Source organism: Entelurus aequoreus, linkage group LG04 (genome assembly GCF_033978785.1).
Source record: "Entelurus aequoreus isolate RoL-2023_Sb linkage group LG04, RoL_Eaeq_v1.1, whole genome shotgun sequence".
Taxonomy (NCBI): domain Eukaryota; kingdom Metazoa; phylum Chordata; class Actinopteri; order Syngnathiformes; family Syngnathidae; genus Entelurus; species Entelurus aequoreus.
Window position 1 is genome coordinate 61,242,735 of NC_084734.1, and position 23,517 is coordinate 61,266,251.

Below are 23,517 nucleotides of genomic sequence, written 5' to 3' on the forward strand. Positions count from 1 at the left end.
CCCCAGAAATACCTCATCAGCTTCATATGCGTATTGTCTTCCTCTGTTTTGCTTATTGACCACAGCCACAAGAGACACAATGCAAAGCAGCTGTCTGTATTCTTTACAAATGTCCGATGATTGATGAATCACCAAATGTCAGCCTTTTGGATCAGGGTTTAAGTCTGCAGTCAGCTTAGATGAAAATATATCATTACATCTTTAAAGAAGGATGACCATGACACAATTAAATATTTTTTTTGTATGTAATTTATACATTTTTAATCCAATCCATCCATCCATTTTCTATCGCGTGTGCCTCTCGGGTCCCAGGGGGCTGAGCCTAACCATTTGATTAATTTGTAAGGCAGAGTGAGTAACATTCACACGGTTTTGTCTAACATTTTTTCTCAATAGCATTATATTTTTTTGAAAATTGTGCAATATTAGCATGACATATTGTTGTATTGTTAAAAAAATTAACATCAGTGCATATTTGCAATCAAGGGACAACCAACAATTTAAAGACTTAATTTGTTCAAGATTGTGCTGGAAATGTAATACCACATACATACATGTATAGCTTTTGCAATAAGCATTAAATCATGGGAGATTTAGTATATCGCTACGCAAAGACTGTTTAATGGCAGTCATTCAATCTTGGAATCCTTCACAATGAACACTATAGTAAAAGTAACTATTTCAAAATGTTTTGCTTATTAACGCCTAACATGAGACTGTCAAATTTAGATTTGGTTCCTAAGCTAATATGCTGTGTTTGTATGTATTTTAAAATTGTTGGATACTCTTTCAAAGTAAATCACCTGAGCTATTCAGTCACCCCTCTTTTGTCTTGGCAATCAATTCCTACTAGACTAACGCTCTATTCACTCCTGTAACAATGTCTAAGAAGCCTCATCCAGACCTTCTGTGTCAGGTGTGCACCCGCCCTGTGTGTGTTATAACCAACAATGTAATTACTCTGGCTCTGTTGAGATCTGTCTGTGTTCAGTTGTTGTCCAATGATTGTGCTGTTTGTGTTCGTGCATGCCAGGTAGTGTCCCATTCATGCTTCCTTCTCCAGCAATTTCTCATATTTTGGGTGGAAACAGATAGAAGTCTACTTGACCAAACCCAAACCTTCAGTGACAGCATTCAAGATTTCCATAAAATGAAGATACAACTTTAATTTCAGCTCAATGAATGTGTTCTAAACTGCTAATAGTGGTTTAGATGATGCATCACACAGTCAACCAACTTGATATTAACTGGATACAGGGTTACCTTGGTTTCCATAAGCCCCACTTTCGCAAGATTAGGTTTCAACGATAATTTTGTCCAAAACATCTGTCAAGATGTTATAAAAATGGCGAGTAGTGGTAGATCATCAATCGCTTTGACCTGCAAAACAACATCAGTAACACAACTAGCTCGGCTCAGCCTCTTAGGTGTTCATGGCCACGTACAGTCTGACTCATGAACTCTAACACTACACATAACTGCAAGGTCACTCTTCTCCATGGGGCCAAACACAGTTGCAAGCGCAAGTACTTTGCTGAAGAAGGTAAATAACTCATAGCAAAGTTCAAAGGTAGTTCAATATGATTGTAAGGTTCCTTGTCAACACAGGTCAGAGGGAGATTGCTTTAAGGTAGACAACATAAATGAAATGACCCAGGCCAGGGTGTGTAGTAAATGCATGTGCTGTTGAAATTTAAGTCCCCTCTTTCAAGTTAAACAGATTACAATGGAACATTGTCCTTTTTTTTAAATTTCCCCTTCATGTCCATGCAATGTTGCCTAATAATTTATTTTCAGATAGCAGGAGTGAGCTTCAAGTCTGAATATAATTGCTACACACATCTTCCAAAAAAGGCTTTAAATTCAGGATCCTTTACTGGTAAAATAACAAGACAAACAGGTAAATTATCATATTTGAACAGTATACTGTTTCAACAGTTAAATCATAAATACAACGAGACGGCTTCTTGTCACCGTACAAGTGACTAATACATTGGAAATATATTCCATAAATCAAAATATTTTACTGATTTGTTCTGTCAGACTGGAAGTATCATATGAGCTTCCATTTAGCAGTGGCTAATAATTCATAATTGTGCTGACAGAGACGAGAAATTATATGCATTTTAAAACTTGTTAAAAAAACTGTTCCGTCATTCAATAATATCTTCTCTTGGTCTGTATTACATCTCTACACATATTTTGACTTACATTTACTTCATAGTTTTGTGTGGTACTCAACATTAAAAACAGCTGTGAACATAACTGCATAAGCCAAAGAACAAATCGCTGGACTCAGTGTTTCCCGCAGGACTGCAATGCATCTACGGCATTGGGTTGCAGTGGGTGTTTTTTGTGCTCCATGTACAGGTACGCTCATTTAAAAAAAATATATATATATATTACACGTCATAGCACGTCTGATACTCTTCATCAAAATGATGAACATATGCGCTATAATGTACGATTGATTCAGCAGTGGTGTATGAGGTGTGTTAAGGGATAGTTATGATGCCATCTACTGTACTGAGTTGGAACAACAAGCAACAAAGACCTTCCGGTTATAATGTGTTTTTGAAAATTTAATTGAAAAAAATAAAATGAAGGAATAGAGGCCAGCCAAAGTTGGCCATTCAGAAATGTTGAGCTGACAAGACCTGACCAATGTGAGAAACTGAGATACACATTTGGCTCCTTGGGCTAAAGTCATTCATTTGTATAACATCCCATGACTCACATAAACAATAAACATACACACACACACATACACTCATCACATCACAATCACTAAAGAAAGACACTCAGAGAGCATGGAGCCAAAAAGCCATACACATCTGCTGGCCGTTCTACCAAAGCTGAATCCAATGGTTAATTCACCAGTGCTTTCTCATCAGCTTTTGCATGTGTGACTGTGCATGCGTGGGTGTTAAATTTGTCTCCATCATGGTTATGTGTCAGTGTACATGCTGGAGCACAGCTGTGTTTGATTGTGTGGGCGGAGTTTCGCCATGAGCAAATATTATCCCCTGCAAATGGATTTTCTCTCAAAATGCAACCAAGATAATCTCACCTAAATACATACAAGTGTCCAATTTTGGAAACAATGGCAAAGTTTCCGCAAATCACAAACAAAGATAAACACATTTACCCAACCGTCAACCTACATATAAACCTACATATATAAATTAATGACGAATGAACAGGATACCATACATTATATAACGGCAGTATGTGTTGTTTAAAAACGACAAACTGCTTTGAAATAAATTATGTGGATGTCAGAAACCGAACATATCATAGCATGTCTTATAAAGGAAAATAGACCACACAAAGTTCTAAGGAGTAGCATCAGTACAGAGGCTGGACCTAAAAACATATGAGAAAAAACATCCTCTAGGGTCGTCGTCGGCGGTCACTCGAAACGAGTATGACTGTCCTCCGTAGAGGACGCCTGTGCGTGGAATCTTTTAATGTGGGGAGACTGGTGCACGGTCAGCCACCACACAGTCCTTGGCATTGAGCGGGCCAGGGTCCAGTGGCATGGAGACCAAGACGACTGGGGACCCGTCTTTGCTGCAGCCTTCATCCGCCTTCCCAGCCGTTGTGGTGCATTCCGCTGCCGCCATCTTCCGCCTGGTCCACCGTTGAGGCGGTTTTCACTATTCGCCCATAGCTGGGGTTATTTACCCATAGCTGGGACAGGGGTTGACTGGGCACCAGGGCATGTCCACACACCGGTGGGCCTGCATGCCCCGTCTCTGGGGCCCCCTGCTGCTCCGAGATCCCGTACAACTTAGCCTGGAACCGCGAGGTTCCAGTTACCGTGTGTGGCCACGAGGAGGCATGTACGAGTCTTGACAATGGAGAGGCTATGTACCGGCTGAGGAGGCTTATGCACTCGGCTCCTCTTTTCGCCCTCTGAGACAGAGGGCTAGCCGGCGGCACTAGCTGAAAGCAATGAGTATCAGGCAGAAGCAGCATGCAGCATAGCAAGCAAAAGCGGCATGCAGCATGCACTAACTACAGGTACTACTACTCCAAGGCTACTGCACTAGACGCATCACATCGCCCTGTGCGATGTTTTCTGCACACACACACCTCTAGGGTACACCACTGAAGGAAGTGAACTGAAGTTGCAATACCAATATCAATATTACACTTTATACTTTTCTGCTTATTGCATGGCAGGGGACCATTAACATATTTCTGAAGCTGTTATTTCACAGTCAAATTGTTAAGTACTGCTTTAAAAAGCACTGTCCATGGTCCTGAATGTCAAACGGTTCTGCTCCGCTGACAAATAACACTACATGTAAATGAGCGCTGGTGCTAAAGTTAAATTTCCACGTTTGGGCACACAATAAATACTCATCACTTGTTGATATATTGTTTTTCAATATTTACTCGTTTTGATTGGAGAAGCTCCCTGACAGAGTGTTTATGTAAGCATTTAATAGTCACCTAAACATCGTTTTCCCATTTGTATCAGGATGCAAATGAACTGTTTCTGGCAGCACGGTGGTAGAGGGATTAGTGCGTCTGCCTCACAATACGAAGGTCCTGAGTTCAATCCCGGGCTCGGGATCTTTCTGTGCGGAGTTTGCATGCTCTCCCCGTGACTGCGTGGGTTCCCTCCGGGTACTCCGGCTTCCTCCCACCTCCAAAAACATGCACCTGGGGATAGGTTGATTGGCAACACTAAATTGGCCCTAGTGTGTAAATGTGAGTGCGAATGTTGTCTGTCCATCTGTGTTGGCCCTGCGATGAGGTGGCGACTTGTCCAGGGTGTACCCCGCTTTCCGCCCGAATGCAGCTGAGACAGACTCCAGCGACCTCCCGCGACCCCGAAAGGGACAAGCGGTAGAAAATGGATGGATGAATGGATGGATGTTAAAGAGAAAACACCTACCATGGAATTGAAAGTAGTCTATTTTAGCCAATATCATGTTTGCTTCTTTAGATGATGCATCACTATCGCAAATAGGGACAACGCGCTGACCCTGAGGACGCTGCACATTTGAAATATTCACAATATTTTAAACTCTAAAGCAGTGACATAAAATGTATTGATACTAGGGATGAGAATCGGTTCCCAGCGTGTCAATTCCTTAGAATCGCTTGCCATTTTTCAAACGATTCTCTTTACAGTTCCTGCAGGCGGGAATGACGTCATTATGCAACGTGTGTAGTGATGTCAGTTTGTGACTATAGTTTGTGGTCAAAAGCATGCACACATTTGGCACAGTGGACACTCCTTTTTTTGGTAGGTGAATTTTCAATTGTAGTCAGAGAAAAGCCACATGTTTTCCCTCCCACCAGATTTTTACTCTCACACAGTTGAAACTCAAAAAAAGTAAATATCATGTAAAAGTCCATTAATGTCAGCAAATCAACTTCAAATGTGAAACTAATATGTGATATTAACTCATAACATGTCAAGTGAAGTATTTTAAGCTGTTATTTGTTATGATTTTGATGATCATGGCAGGTACGTGCCTCTTATTCTTATATTGCCTATCATTCCTTATGAGAGACAAAAATATATATATATATATATTGTTTGCATTCTAATTTGTAAAACTCATCTCGTTCTTGGTGAATGGCAATTCAGCTGATGGGAGCAATCAATTCGGCCTCTTAATCCCTTTAAAAATACATAAAAAAAACGTAAACAATACTTCATTTTCATTCCATGACCTGTATAATAACCAAGCTGTAGCGAAATTGTTTTAGTAGTAACGAACACGGAGTAACTGTTTATCTAGCGTAGTAACACATCGTCTTGCGACGGCATGCTTCGGCATTAGCTGTAAGCTAACTACGGTAAGAGGTGAGCTAGCTTTTGCATCAGCAGCTGAATCACTTTTGAGTTTGTAATGCACAATATAATGCGATAAAACACTAATCTGTACTGACTAAAAACATGAACAATCATATTACATTATCTGCAAAGTATTAGCCCACATTTCATGTTTTGTTTGTACACATCTAGCTCGACAGTGTATGTAGTTGTAATAACAAGCATGACATGTTGCATGTGCCATGATCAATATTAAAGTGACTCACTCGATGGACAGTTTTCTGTTTGGTCCAGCTAGCCGGGGAATTTGACTTTGGGGTAAGCACTCTATTTGTTTCAGCATAGCTTAGCTCTAAGCTCCATATTTACACCGCCAAGTCATGCCGACCTCACTCTCTCAGCATTCGTCTGCTCCAACGTTTTACACTGTGTTCTTGCTGGCTTCTACAAGCAGCAGTTCATCATCTGTATATGCAGGTTAAAAAAGATAAGGTTGTGAATCCTCATATGTCCATAAATAGTCGTCTTTGTTGAGTCTGCCAGGATTAGAACACACACACGCTTGTTTCCGGAAGTGGAAACACACAGTTGTTGCCGAAAGTTGGAAGTGCACTGCTATGGAAACGGTAAAGGAAAAAAAGTCGAGGAAAGAGGTTCCCGTAAATGCATAAAATTACCAAAATATGGCAAATATTGAACATATTACATATTGTTATGATTGTGTCAGTTACAACATTATATAAATATTTGCAGTGTGTATACAAAATGTTGATGAAGGATTTTTACGTTTTTTTAGAGGGCTTTGAAGGCTACGACGGTGACTCCCAATAGCCGCAATTTTTAAGTGTTTTTTTTTAAATCATCTCTAGAATCTTAAAAAAAAAGATGTGTGTTTTTGTCTCTCATAACTATTGTGAATGATAGCCAAACTTGCAAAACAAAGTGCAGTTCCCCTTTCAGACTTCACTGTGGGCTTTGTAAGGTCATGTTACTTCCAAAGTAAACAAGATTGATGCTCACCCATCTTTTTGTTTTGCTTTTTTTTTCCAAATAAGAATCGATAAGAGAACCAATAAAGAACCAAATCGTTAAGCAAAAAGGAGAATCGTAACTGGAAAATCTTGCCAATTCCCATCCCCTATTTGCTACCTTTAGTGCACTTAGTTTATCTTCTCATTTCATTTGGAAAAGTCACATTTTTTCCTGTGGGATAGTGAAAATAAATTTGTTTTTGTTTTGTGCTCGGTACAGCAGATTTTGTTCATGCCTGTCAGTAACACACAGCCATTCACAGCCTGCGGCCTTTCTGCAGACATCCCATAATCCTTTGCAGCATCACTAAACCTGAACTCACACACAAACACACCCACAAATTGTTGTCATAGAAGAGTCAGACCTGAATAAATGGAGTTGACCACAATCTGCCCTCTGTCTAAAGCTGCTATACACTAGAATTTATTCACCCCCCTTCCGCCAAACAAACATTCATGATTCTCCCAGAAAACTCATTATTGGACAAAAAATAAATAAACAGTCATCAAACATCTGCTATTAAAGTGTTCTGAGCCTGTCCGATTGGAGCTTAAGGTGTGTATACACTCATCACAAATATAGTACAGTATACTTTATACACAGTACTGTATGATGTATTCCAACTCTTATCATCCCTCAGATGGTCGCATAGAGATAGGCCAATAGCACAAAGTGGCACTCAAAATATCGTAAATCCTTTCATCAAACAATCTCCCTTTTAAATGTATACACTTTTTGAACATGTGCTTTGACAAATTTCCAATGGTCATTTTATCTACAACGATTGGAGAGCAAATTAGACAAAATCTGTCACTTCAGCTGCTTGTCCGAGCCACCGACACACTTCTAGACTGTCTGTAAGGAGCTCAGTGGCTGAAGGGAGTTGCGTCAATTAAAAAATGCACAGAATGAGTCCTTCATTCGTCGATCTGTCAATTTGTGAGCAAGTGCACCGATAATTCAATCACCTCAACATTATGATGCCCAGTATAATTCATAAAGGGTACATCAATTTGTTGCTGCAAGGGTTGTATGGTATACCTGTATTAGTATAGTACCGTGATACTAATTAATCATTTTCGGTACTATATCGCCTCTGAAACGTACCGGTCCCGCACCCCCACGCGCCCGCGTCGTCGTCACGTCGTGACATTGCTGGTTTTCGAGCAGACGAGCATTTTCGGTAGCACACAATCACGGAGTACTTACACGTTTGTACAAGCAGACACAGTGTGTAGACAGAAAAGGGAGAACGGACATTTTGGCTTAAAAACTAAAGATAAAGGTTAAGTTATAACAATGAAATGCCCTCAGGAAGAGATGCTTTAAGACATGACTAGCTAGCTAGCGGGTAACGTCCATCCGCCGTCGGCAGTGTTTTAGCGACTTCTAAATCACTAATCCTGGCCTCCATGGCGACAAATAAAGTATGTTTCTTACAAGTATCACCCCTGCAGGACGAGGAATAGCTAAACCGGTTTCACTACACACCGTAACTCACCAGCATCAAAATGTAAACAAACGCCATGGGTGGATCTACACCTGACATCCATTGTAATGATATCAAGTACAGGCACATATCTAGTCGATACTACTATGATTACGTCAATATTTTTTGGCATCACAAAATCTTATTTTGTTTTTTTGAAATGTATATTATGTTTATAAACTCAGGAAATATGTCCGTGGACACATGAGGACTTTGAATATGACCAATGTATAATCCTGTAACTACTTGGTATCGGATTGATACCCAAATTTGTGGTGTCATCCAAAACTAATGTAAAGTTTTAAACAACAGAAGAATAAGTGATTATTACATTTTAACAGAAGTGTAGACAAAACATGTTAAAAGATAAAGTAAGCCGATATTAACAGTAAATGAACAAGTAGATTGATAATTAATGTTCTACCACTTGCCCTTAATAATGTTGACAACATAATAGAATGATAAATGATACAATATGTTACTGCATACGTCAGTGGACTAATTAGGGGCCTTTGTTTGTTTACTTACTACTAAAAGACAAGTTGTCTTGTATGTTCACTATTTTATTTAAGGACTTCACTGCAATAAGAAACATATGTTTAATGTACCCTAAGATTTTTTTGTTAAATTAAAGCCAATAATGCAATTTTTTTGTGGTCACCTTTATTTAGAAAAGTACCAAAAAGTACCGAAAAGTATCAAAATAATTTTAGTACCGGTACCGGTACCAAAATATTGGTATCGTTATAACACTAGTTGCTGCAGTAGGTAACAATACATACAACTAACACATAACTGCTGCATAGTTATGGACAACACAACACAATAAGTATAAATATTTGATTACATTCCGAAATGATTAGAATAGGAGCAATTTCAAAGTAAAAGTCAAGTTCTGTTTTCTTTGGGTACCAGCTACACCAAGTCCAGTAGACCCATAAAGCTAATTATTGGACTCTAAAGGACATGGTTTATATCTTTTACAGGGCCACAAAGGAGCATGTGTGTTTCTAAGCAGTTTAAGTTAAGTATTAATAAGTAGTACCTTTTAGAAATGTAAATCCGGTGACAAGCTATTGTACATGGAATTGCACACTCTGCCCCCCTTGAAAGTTAGATGAAATGACATGTAAAAATCGATGGCAGTCTGAGCAACACTTGATGCAATTTACTTTTCGCAATATAAAATTAACAGTTGCTTAGTTTGATCGTATGTGACTAACCTAGTTGGGTAAGGTTGGGAGGAGCAGCATTGGAGATACATTATTTGTTCTCACTTTCTAAGCCAAGAGAAGAGAGACCTTTAGTCTTAAAGGTGTGTGCCGCTGTATTTCCCAAAACATGGTGAAACCCTGATGTGCAAAATCAGTGGCGTTCCCCTTCACTTGAGGTTCTTTCTCAAACTAGCAAGTTCACATCATATCAGTACATGACAGCATAAAAGCAAAAACACACTGTGCTTTGCTGTTAAGTTCTGTCAAAAATGCTGCCTTGAAACTCTATGCATGATTAATGCTGAAAGAGTGAGTAAAAGTGCAGAACCGATGCTAAATATTTCATACCAAAATCCAAAGGCCAAAAAAGCAAGGACTCCAAAGTTTAAAAAAAATAATACATAAATGAATCTTGATTTATCTGAACATATTTTATGTGCAATTTAATTAAGAATGCAATTCAAGAGGGTCCACTTGAAGGACACCCTGAGAATCTCAACGTTCTACTTACAACTCGGCTGCATTGGGACATGTGCAGCTGATACATAACAACCGAGGCCCACTCAAAATGTTTGTCTTACAAATATGGCTGCTGTTTTTTTTTTTTTTTTATTAGGTCAAGACAGAAAAAACATGTATGCCTGTGAGAAAATGGCAAATGGAGGAATAATACATAGAGAACCAAAATATGCAAAGCAAATGAAAAGGCATGTGTTCCAAGGAACAAAACAAACCCTCAAGTGCATACAGTAAATAAGCTAAGCATTTAATTAGTATGCCACAGTGCAGGTCTACAACCACAGTGAGTAAATAAAATAAATTGTATTTTTAAAGTGTCAATCATACATTAACTCTGTAATAAATCTTGTTAGATTTTGCACATTTTTATTTTTTTTATCAGACTCAAGGTCCATATTAAAAAAAAAAACATACCACACTCAATACATAAAAACAGATGACTTATCTTAGACAGTGCTTAACAAGACAATCATGTCAATGTTTTCACTAAGGTGATCGATATCTCACATCACTGACAAGAGGGTTAACCAGCTGAGCAATGATGGCATTCTGACAAACATGAAGTAATGAAGTATCCATTGAGTAAATGATCCGACACCTGCATAACGTGATTTTATACTGGCAATATGTTTTTTTTAATGCATTTGTATCAATGTAACTGCATGTGACTGCACACCTAATTCATTGTTGTGTTACTTGAATTGCTGGTGATTACAAAGACATTGCTTGAAAGAGCTTTCTTAATAAGTCTTAAGTTGTGTTTAGGTAAAAAAAAATCTTCATTCTTCTCCTCTTGGCTGACAAGCTCAAATTTCGCGGCTTTCCCCCGACCACGCCTACTGTGTTGCGATTGGCCAGGCTGTATGTTTGGCTCGGGACCTGACCCCCCAACAACCGGTTAAGAGTTAATGTTAGCAGCAAACCGTAACAAAGACTTGGACATTTGATATGTTTGCATGTTCATCTGTCTATGAAATGGAGGGAGCAGAGGAGCAGTGACCTTGAGCTTGGTCTTTAGCTCACCAGGACACGAAAATCGTATTAGTTGCTATCTTACCTTGGTTTACATACACAATTCTTACATTTTAAATATACTGTATACATAAGTCTTAGAGATGCAAGAGTACAAAATGTCAATTAAAATGTGAAGACACAGTATATGCATGGTTGGCATGGTGGCCTCGCACTCAGGTTGAATTTTAGCTTTGGTATTTTTGTGTGGAGTTTGGATCGGTAGGTTGGAGTTCAAATCCCAGCCGAGTCATACCAAAGACTATACAAATGGGACCCATAACCTCCCTGCTTGGCACTCAGCAACAAAGGGTTGGAGTTGGGGGTTAAATCACCAAAATGATTCCTGGGCGCGGTGCCGCTGCTGCCCACTCCTCCCCAAGGGGATGGGACAAATGCAGAGGACACATTTCACCACATCTAGTGTGTGTGTGTGACAATCATTGGTACTTTAATCTTTAATCTTAATCTTAATCTGCTCCATCTTTCTTGCAGATTCCCCCAAAAATGTATGTTAGATTCATTTGAGGTTCTAAATTGTCTACAGGTCTGAAAGTAAGTGTGAATGGTTGTTTGTCTATATGTGTCCTGTGATTGACTGAAGACAAGTCCAGGCTGTACCCTCTAGCCCTTAGTCACCTGCGATAGGCTACAGCTCACCTGGGACAAAAATGAGGGCAAGCGGTATAGAACATAGATGGATGCATGGCTTTGCACAATGGAAGTGACAGTGACAGTTACATGCAGTATTATAATAAAAACACATTATTATTCTACACGGTGCATGTTTAATACTTCAACAATATCTTCTCATTCTGTTTTACAGTAATGAGAAAAGGGTAATAGTATTACTGTGGTGGCTCCCACAGCGGCATGTGTATGAAGCGTGAAACATCAGTGTGAAACACAATGCAAGTATCCTCTCAGCAGGATAAAGCTTTAAAATATTGCGTTGAATCTCTGTGTATATATCTGCATTTTCATATGTAAACTTCTCACCACCTAATTTGTCACGATGTCACTGGGACTTGCAGCACACCTTTTCCCACATTTGTCGAACACACACACACACACACACACACACACACACACACACACACACACACACACACACACACACACACACACACACACACACACACACACACACACAGTGTCCCATAGGCCTTCCTCATGCCTGTCATTAATAAAGAAATTGCAGCACACCTGCTCACTGACAGCACCCAACAGTGAAGGAGAAGGGGTGTGAGTAATCGTGTAGGTATATACAGTGTACGTTAAAGTGCAACGGTGTGATAGAGGTAGAAAAAATTAGAACATAACAAAACTAATTACATTTTTTTGTCGTAACAAAAATAACTTCAAATGACTGAACATGGACTCACCCACGCCAAGCTTCTCAACTAATTGTGAAACTTTATTACAACAATCATCCAAATACAAAAGCTAAACATAATCTTAAATAGGCCTATTTTCTTTGAGTTGTTTTGTTAAGAAAATTAGCATTTTTTTTCCCCACAGTGAACTATCCCAACATTTAAGCTTGGTTAACAACATGATCACAATGGGGAATAAAACATCTTGGCCTCTTTGGATGATTCTGTGATGCTATAAACATCACAATGGAAACTAAGCAGGCAACATTTATCCATGCCAGCTAACTAAATTAACTTAGTTGTATTCAAGTAATAAGATATATACCAAAGTAACATACAAGAACAGGTGCGCAAGCAGTTTAGTTAGCAGTGTGCATGCTTACCAATAACAACTTTCTAGTCACTTGTAGCGACATGCAGACGTTAACATACCAACTCAGCAAAGGCCCTATTCCTAGCCAATTTACAAACATTTTGATTGTTACCTTATCTTAACAATTTTCCCGTATTTTATCACTCTGAATACACAACTTTATATCTCTATATTCACAAAAGGTATTAAGGGATAGGCCTACACATAAGTCATGTGTTAGTCAGTAATGAAGTCCTACACTTGTCAAACTCCAGTAACCTTGACTTTCTCCTCCTTTTCATGTCTTACTATTCCTCTTTCAATCCTAAACCTGTATCTTCCACTCACACCACCTGCTGTTATTTTCACTGAGCCACCATTATCACTTTGAGCTGCCATTGATTATATTCTGTCTATGCATACTGTACGCCCACAAAGAAGGTCATCAAGAAATCATGGTGTTTTATTGAAGAAACACTGAACACATGTTTTTTTTCATAACTCAAATGGATTTACCATTAGAATCGAGGATGGATAAGACGAAAGGAACTTAATCATATTTGTGTTTTCCTGTTTTAAGCTTCTTACATTTTGGTATACTGTGTCAACTAGCCAATTAATTCATATATTCATATATATATATATATATATATATACATATATGTGTGTGTGTGTGTGTGTGTGTGTGTGTGTGTGTGTGTGTGTGTGTGTGTGTGTGTGCGCTCATACCCCCGAAATTTCAGTTCGCAAGAATAAACGAGTTATGATGACTTTTGAAAATGGTACTTTGATAAAAATAAACCTAACTACTATGGCATATTTGTTGCATTTCAGAGCTTTCAGACAAAACAAATTGTACCAATACCAATCATTTTAAAGCCGCTGGGATATCTAATAAACGTTTATTCCATTCCGCAAACTTTATGTTGTCAAATGTCAGGGTGGCACAACAAATAACATGGGGCTTTTTTATAACGCAGTTAATAAATAATAGTAATGCACAGGAATTTGTATCATTCAGAGAACCCAACTGACCTTTGTGGCTCAGTGAATATGTTTGTAGATTTCTTTCAAATACAAACTCCGTTTCCATATGAGTTGGGAAATTGTGTTAGATGTAAATATAAACGGAATACAATGATTTTCAAATCATTTTCAACCCATATTCAGTTGAATATGCTACAAAGACAACATATTTGATGTTCAAACTGATAAACGTTTTTTTTTTTTTGCAAATAATCATTAACTTTAGAATTTGATGCCAGCAACACATGAAAAAAAAGTTGGGAAAGGTGGCAATAAATACTGATAAAGTTGAGGAATGCTCATCAAACACTTATTTGGAACATCCCACAGGTGTGCAGGCTAATTGGGAACAGGTGGGTGCCATGATTGGGTATAAAAGTAGATTCTATGAAATGCTCAGTCTTTCACAAGAAAGGATGGGGCGAGGTACACCCCTTTGTCCACAACTGCATGAGCAAATAGTCAAACAGTTTAAGAACAACGTTTCTCAAAGTGCAATTGCAAGAAATTTAGGGATTTCAACATCTATGGTCCATAATATCATCAAAAGGTTCAAAGAATCTGGAGAAATCACTCCACGTAAGCGGCACGGCCGGAAACCAACATTGAATGACCGTGACCTTCGATCCCTCAGACGGCACTGTATCAAATACCGACATCAATCTCTAAAGGATATCACCACATGGGCTCAGGAACACTTCAGAAAACCACTGTCACTAAATACAGTTGGTCGTTACATCTGTAAGTGCAAGTTAAAGCTCTACTATGCAAAGCAAAAGCCATTTATCAACAACATCCAGAAACGCCACCAGCTTCTCTGGGCCCGAGATCATCTAAAATGGACTCATGCAAAGTGGAAAAGTGTTCTGTGGTCTGACGAGTCCACATTTCAAATTGTTTTTGGAAATATTCGACATCATGTCATCTGGACCAAAGGGGAAGCGAACCATCCAGACTGTTATCGACGCAAAGTTCAAAAGCCAGCATCTGTGATGGTATGGGGGTGCATTAGTGCCCAAGGCATGGGTAACTTACACATCTGTGAAGGCACCATTAATGCTGAAAGGTACATAAAGGTTTTGGAACAACATATGCTGCCATCTAAGCGCCGTCTTTTTTATGGACGCCCCTGCTTATTTCAGCAAGACAATGCCAAGCCACATTCAGCATGTGTTACAACAGCGTGGCTTCGTAAAAAAAGAGTGCAGGTACTTTCCTGGCCCGCCTGCAGTCCAGACCTGTCTCCCATCGAAAATGTGTGGAGCATTATGAAGCGTAAAATATGACAGCGGAGACCCCGGACTGTTGAACGACTGAAGCTCTACATAAAACAAGAATGGGAAAGATTTCCACTTTCAAAGCTTCAACATCTAGTTTCCTCAGTTCCAAATCGTTTATTGAGTGTTGTTAAAAGAAAAGGTGATGTAACACAGTGGTGAACATGCCCTTTCCCAACTACTTTGGCACATGTTGCAGCCATGAAATTCTAAGTTAATTATTATTTGCAAAAAAAAAATTAAGTTTATGAGTTTGAACATCAAATATCTTGTCTTTGTAGTGCATTCAATTGACTATGGGTTGAAAAGGATTTGCAAATCATTGTAATCTAACACAATTTCCCAACTCATATGGAAACGGGGTTTGTAGTAATTTAACTATGAAAGTATAATTTTATCATAAAACTATGTATTATTTCATTAAGTCACATGGTCACTGGTTAGCAACGAAAACAACTAATACATGTGTCCAAATAGAACTATGTTTGAATATAAAAATTAGTGCAAAAGTCAGGTGGTACAAAGGGAAGAAATTCTCAGGGCAATGAATCGATTGCAACTGGATTAAATTGTTTTAGAGAATATAACACCTCTCATTTGAGCAGGTTTCATCAGTTCATGATCACAGATTTAAATGTGACTTTTGTAGTCTAAAAGCCAAAATCTGAAATTCTAAGATTATAATAAAACCATTTTTGTAATCATCAATTTTAAAGTTGCATATGTCATTGTCGTGTTGGCACATGGGGAATGCATAGATGGTTAAACGATGTTCAGGTAAAAAAAAACATTTTAATGAAAAAGTCTCAGGTAGCATTGGCATGGCCACATCAGTGGACACCGGTGAGTCAAAAACTTGGCAAGGTAAAATACAAGTAAAACAGGACGCAGCAGAAACACAAACAGTATAATGAACCTTCTGGCTTAGGACATTTCCTGATTGGCAATCAGAGACAGGTGAGCCTGCTGATTGCCAACCAGGAACATGTGAGAACAGAGGTTATGTCACTTCGGGACATGCCAAAGCAGAAAGTGGAATACAATAAGCACACTTGACAGGAAGATCATGGGATCATGACGGTTATCACTTCAAAATATTCATAATATTTTGTTTTAAATCATTTTACAGGCCGCTGTCAAGTAAAATGAAAAATCAGCACAGTCACAGTGATCACACACACTTTTTAGAAGCGTATTTGTCATTGACCCAGATGTGTTTGTTAATGCCATTCCTTTTAAAGTTTAGAGTTAAGAGAATCCAATGGCCGAAAAAACGGATAGCACTTTTCCGGTCACCTTGACCACCTGCTGCTCCACCTCCAACTCCACACACACCAGACACTAAACAAGAATAAACAAACCAACAAGCGCTGCAACCACAGCACTGCCATATTGCTGGCTGCAAAGCTCCTTATTTGAAGAGCAACACCTTGTCACCAGATTGGATATCTAACTAAGGGACATAGGTAATTTATGTGTAATGTTTACACAGATCCAGTCATTGCAACCTCATTGTTCCATTAATAGCACTCACACTGTCACAAGCTCTTTGTTTTGTGGAGTGCTCCATAAATTGTAATTAGGTTTTAATGAGATGCCACTAATTGACAGTATGGATGTTTAATAACTCATGCACTCATAACCGGCTGTGTGTGTTTGTCTACAAATATATGTCCTTAATGCAATTATTGTGACAAGTGATCACATTTACAAGCGTGTTTGCAGGAGGAACAGTCTTACACAGTAAGGGAAGGAACCTTTATCCACTTTTTTATGACCACTTTTATTTAACAGCAGTGACATCATAGTCTTCAAATGTATCACATTTTTATCATACACTTTGATAAATAGCAATATAAGGTTGACAATGTTTACTTTTGTCCAGAGCAATAGATGAATCAACAGGTATTTATATATTATTACTTGTCCTGTGCAGGTTTTTACATCCCACATAACCTTGCATGGTTAGAAACCTAAGTCTGTGGGAGTAAACAACTGGCAAATAAATATTTTAGAATGTTGCCAGGTATACGTTCCAAGAGTCATTTAGAGCAAGTGATTTGCCTTAATTGCAGCCATCATGCACTCAACTGTGGCCATGTTGCTTTCTCAGCCACATTGAAGTTCCTTATTATTTGCTAGCATACATTTATTGTTTTATCATATTTTTTTTTCTCGAAAAACCCCCCACCAGTATTCCTTATAGTTTCCACTGTTGGGTGCTGTCATTTTTTAAATGAATTTCTTTATCTTTGAAATGAATGTGGAGTTGTTCAACCATAGTAAGGACATGTGCAGTATTAGATTGTTGTATTTAGTGGTAAAATTATTCACAAATAAACACATATTTGATCAGTCAGCATATGGGGTACCCAGACTCAGGTGTTATGTCGTTAGAATGCATGTTCAGAATGAAATCTAATAGTACATCTGTGATTTTTTTTGGATTCTCCTAAATGATCCAACACTGCTCCAAAATGTATGCATGTTGAGGCATAATTTATTGAAACATTAAGACCAACATTGCGACTGTTTCAACTCCTTTCTATCATAGAAAACACAAACCTATTAAGTGTTGTCTTACAGCATCACTTCACCCGACAGTGTGTTTTATAGTTGGGCGCTGGCCAGTGTACAAATAACTGGTTTGTTTTTGGTGAAAACATATCTCATTTTGGAGTTACTTTCTTCAGCTAGTAGAGCAATATAATAAAAGATAACACACTCTCTTGAGCAGTGATAAATATACAGATAGACCATCAAACTAAAAATATGTTAAGCAACATATAAAGCCTTGGCCCCCCAAGACCAAACAAGTACAAGTGATAAGTGCTATTGATGTGCCTTATAATTGGCACCGGGTCTGATTGGCATTGTATATGTGGAAACTAAAAAAGCAACAATTATTTTTGTACATGCTAAACAGATCATTTTTCAGTACATTCGGGTGGGATTCCAACCGTCACACAGTGTGAGTTTATAACGCTGCCAGTGACAGGAGTAGCCAGACAGCTGAGGGGTCCATAGTGCTGGGTGTCATATTGGTCCAAAATAGACTATTATGATGGTTGAGGGAATCATGAATGGGTGTCCAAGACTTCTCCGGACTAACTGACATGTGACTATGATAGAGGGAGGAGGTAAGGGGAAGACAAAAAGACACAAAAGGTATTGAAATGAAGTTGGATAAATAATGGTTGTACAGGTTGGAGTCAATCAACAATTTAAAGAAAAAAAATAACCACTGGCTTAAAAGCAGAGATATCTACCACTACTTGCACCGCAACAAACCAACTCCAGTTCATAGGTATTTGTCTCCATTCCAGCCATTTCTCTCTCAAATGACTTTTTTTTTGGTTCAATTATCCCTTCTTGACAGGGAGGAAAAGATCTTTCACAATGACTATTCTCTGAAAGTGAAACAGTCTGCAAACGTACCTTGCCTTGGAGTAAGAAACCACATCTCACAATCAAACTGTGTGGCTTCAAAATCATCCAAGTTATTGAAAAAAACTGGAGATAACATAGAACGTGGGCCCGCTAAAAAAAAAATTAAAATAATTATATCAATTGTGGATTAATACCTTTTAAAAGTTGAAAAATCGATTCAAAGGAGATGCTATTGAGTCCCCCCGCCCCCTGGTAGTCTTGTGTGTGAAATATGTGTTGTACCTCTTATTAGTACCTATTGTAAAATTAGGCATATTCTAGTGAAAATAAAATATTTTCCTGTTTGGTGCCATCTTTCATTTTAATGAGTATGCCTTTGATTGCCTTTTAACAAGCTTAAATTTTGCAGTGTCCTACTTTTTAATTCATAAGATCACATATTTGCCAGGAATGGTGTACAGTACTTTAAATCTAAAATAAAATAAAAATCAAGACTCCTGACAGAGTGCATGCCAATCCTAAACAATTCTAAATTAAAATATATTTTTCTTCCTTGAAGTTTAGTGACAAATGCCCTTGTCATGCAAGTCTGTTAATTGAGAATATAAATGTTTAAAACAAACTTTTGGAATTTGTATTTAGGAGGGATGATGATCTACTAGTTGGTTTGGAGAAAAACAGTATAATTATTGTTATGTAGCCATGATAATTATCACAGTTATTATTTTTTCTTATTTGTAGCATTAAAGTCAATCCTAATCAATAAACACAGAGTCCTTGTCAATAATGGTGCCATTATTGACACATTGTTTGGGGCACCATATGGTCCAGGTCATAGCTGACTTAGAACAAGAGGAGAAGAAGAAGTAAACCAAAACTGATTAACAGCCAAACACTGGGTGTGTCTTTGGGTGACATTCTTATTTTTAGTCATCCATCCAGTCAAATGTTTCTTAATTAGTTCAGAATGTGATGACCTTGTGATCTTCAATTCATTGGTTCCATAACACAGAGCTCTCAACTTGGTTCCTGTTTCACTGACAGCTAATTTGACAATTTCGGAATTATTTTTGCTTAGGTACACACATCAAAGCATCTTGAATTTTACAATTAGTATTTTTGATTCATTTACGTTTTCCAGGAGGAATTATTTTTGATAGAACAGCTGCATTGAGACGGCATACAAAAAGAAGCAGAGAGAGATTCTCTGAAGGACAGAAGAGTTGCAGACACTGCACTTCTAATCAGATAGGAAAAGCCCCAGTCATCAAGGTTTAAGCTCAGTGTATGTGTGTGGGTGTTTAAGCACAGTGAGTGCACACTCCTGGGTATGTAAGCGAGTGTTTGCGTGCGAGCATAGAAAAGTGCAGTACGTGTATAGGCAGCGATGTACGTACTGTAATCTGTGTGGGTGGGCTGCAGTGTGGCCTGTGTCACTCAGTCGATGATGAGTTAGTGTGATACACAAGCGGTTAAATCACTGCTGACACACAGCAAGTGTATTTTGAATAATTGATGAGCATGTAAGTTCAGATCTGTGAGTTGATGTATTCTGCAGTAAAATGAAAAAAAAGGAAACCTTGACACTCAATATGTTGAGCTTTGATAAAAATAAAAAAAAAGAACTTCTCAAAAGCGTCAAACATATCGAGCATATCATTTAAAAAATACACCAAAAGTACACTAAAGTTTTGCCAAGATTGCTGACGAGCTACAACTTTTTTGCAGAAGTCTAGGTGATTTGCATTGCATGTACTCTGGTCCAGCAGATTGTGGATGGAAGCATTGGCTGGACTTTCTTAAAATAAATCCATTCACATTTCTGTGTTTCATCTATAATAATACTATTTTAAAAGTATAGCTGTATTACATTACAATACAAAAAAAATAGTAACAGCAATACTTTTTAGCCTGGAAAATCAATGAGTGAGAGCAAGTATCAAAAACCCAGGCGTCCTATTTTTGAAAACTAAAATTTTTCTTCCATTACTTTTTAACTTCTTTTAGAACGTATAGTTGGGTCTAGTACTTGCAATAAACGTGTTGTGCTTTTGAGTTATAACCCTTTTTATAAGAAGCACCTCTTCAGACTCCTGTCATAGTCCAGTGAGAGAAAATCCCTTATTTTACACTGCAAAAAAGAGCTGACAAATTATAAGATAAAAACAGTAGATTTTTTGGGGAAAAAAATACTAAAAACTAGTAAAATTATCCGTCCATACAGCTAGTAATTTTTACTTGATACGACATCCTAAATTAAGATTTGTATATCTCGAAAATTAGCAAGACTTTGCCAATTTTTAAATTAAGCATCTCTGGATGTTGCAAAATCTTTTAACAAGATTTTCTGTTTGTGGAAAACCAAACGACCTTATTTTAATATTTTTATTTTTTATTTTTTTATCCATCTTCTACAGCTTGTCCCACTCGGGGGATGCTGAAGTCTATCCCAGCTGAACCTAGGCGCAAGGCAGGGCACACTCTGGACAAGTCGCCACCTCATCGCAGGGCCAACACATCCATCCATCCATTTTCTACCGCTTATCCCTTTTCGGTGTCGCGGGAGGTGCTGGAGTCTATATCAGCTACAATCGGGCGGAAGGCGGGTGTAACACCTCATCGCAGGGCCAACACAGACAGACAACATTCACACTCACATTCACAAACTAGGGCCAATTTAGTGTTGCCAAACAACCTATCCCCAGGTGCATTTCTTTGGAGGTGGGAGGAAGCCGGAGTACCCGGACGGAACCCACATAGTCACGGGGAGAACATGCAAACTCCACACAGAAAGAGCCCTTAAATTAAGATTATAATGTAAAGTCAAAGACTAAAAATAAGTAAACAGCTTTTAAAACTAGGAAAATTTCACAAAATACAATTATAAATCTTGGCATGTGGAAAACAATTTGCAATGTACAACAGGGCAGTCAAAATGTCTGCCTGTATATAAATATTCACTTTTTCACCCATTGAGCAATGAGATGGTTGGTAAGTGTTCACATGCAATTTCTTTTTACCGATTCGAAGAAGACTGGATGCAGCAGAGCTGAACAATGCCAAATTTAATGGTACAGCCCGAGGGATGAGCTTCCTCTGGTACTCATACACACATCGGTACACAAACTCACGCCCACGCATACCACACAATGCCATTTGGGATAGCTGTCCAACTTACACATCTATCTTGAGTGACATCTCATCCCCTGTGTGTGTGTGGTTGCAGCATACAGTATATGTCAGATTGGAATGGCACAATGAACAGAAATAAGATATTGGACATTTACGTTTGGATAGTTTTGGGGGTAAATTTCGGAAGTTTAGATTTGGATGGTTTAGGATGGGCTCATTTATCACGTAGATGGCAGGACATCTGGGAACAAGCCAACTGTTTAAGGTGATGGGACATAGGATGAAGTATACTACACTACATATATAACTACAGTATTCACACACTTTCACAGCTATGGTGGGGTTTTAATGGGTCAACACCCCTTTCCAGGAAATGTGCGAGAGGATTCAAATTGTATACGAATGGTCAAATTTGACAAGACAAGCGGTAGAAAATGGATGTATCGATAGGAAGTCAGATATTACTAGGAAAAGCCTTTTCGATGTCTGGAGGCATTGAGTCCCACAAGATATGACCAGGGACACCGTAGCTTGCTTGAGGAACATGCTCTATTACTTGAAAACACACAGCCACTGATATGCTCAACATCGCAGCTTACACAGACAGTGAATGACTGAAAAAACAGCAAAATTATTCACGGTGAAAAAACCCCCCAAAAAAACAATCACAACACGTATGTGGAAAGGTAAAGGCATACTGATATGATTTTTTTTATTATTTAAACAGGGATAGCAGATCCATTCTATGTGTCATACTTGATCATTTCGCGATATTGCCATATTTTTGCTGAAAGGATTTAGTATAGAACAACGACGATAAAGTTCGCAACTTTTGGTCTCTGATAAAAAAAAGCCTTGCCCCTACCGGAAGTAGCGTGACGTAGTCAGTTGTTCGCCTCCTCATATTTTCCTATTGTTTTCAATGCAGCTAGAGCGATTCGGACCGAGAAAGCGACGATTACCCCATTAATTTGAGCGAGGATGAAAGATTTGTGGATGAGGAACGTTAGAGTGACGGACTAGAATGCAGTGCAAGACATATCTTTTTTCGCTCTGACCGTAACTTAGGTACAAGTTGGCTCATTGGATTCCACACTCTCTCCTTTTTGTATTGTGGATCACGGATTTGTATTTTAAACCACCTCAGATACTATATCCTCTTGAAAATGAGAGTCGAGAACGCGCAATGGACATTCACAGTGACTTTTATCTCCACGACAATACATTAGCGAAGCTCTTTAGCTACTGAGCTAACGTGATAGCATCTGGCTCAAATGCAGATAGAAACAAAATAAATAAATCCCTGACTGGAAGGATAGACAGAAGATCAACAATACTATTAAACCATGTACATGTAACTACACGGTTAATAATTCTCAGCCTGGCAAAGCTTAACAATGCTGTTGCTAACGACGCCATTGAAGCTAACTTAGCAACCGGACCTCACAGAGCTATGATAAAAACATTAGCGCTCCACCTATGCCAGCCCTCATCTGCTCATCAACACCCGCGCTCACCTGCGTTCCAGCGATCGACGGAAGGACGAAGGACTTCACCCGATCATCCGTGCGGTTGGCGGCTAGCGTCGGCTAGCGCGTCTGCTATCCAAGTCAAAGTCCTCCTGGTTGTGTTGCTACAGCCAGCCGCTAATACACCGATCCCACTTACAACGTTCTTCTTTGCAGTCTCCGTTGTTCATTAAACACATTGCAAAAGATTCACCAACGCAGATGTCCAGAATACTGTGGAAATATGAGATGAAAACAGAGCTATTTTGTATTGTTTTCAATGGGGTACCAATACTTCTGTTTTACTGGCTACGTCACGCGCATACGTCATCATCCAAAGACGTTTTCAACCGGAAGTTTAGCGGGAAATTTAAAATTGCACTTTATAAGT

At 38.6% G+C, this 23,517-nt stretch overlaps 1 protein-coding gene across 3 annotated transcripts in view; it reads right to left on the reverse strand.

The window, feature by feature from the left end:
* The window catches only part of il1rapl2 (interleukin 1 receptor accessory protein-like 2), a 631,449-nt gene that overhangs the window by 250,243 nt on the left and 357,689 nt on the right, over window positions 1-23,517 (reverse strand). The window lies entirely within an intron of this gene.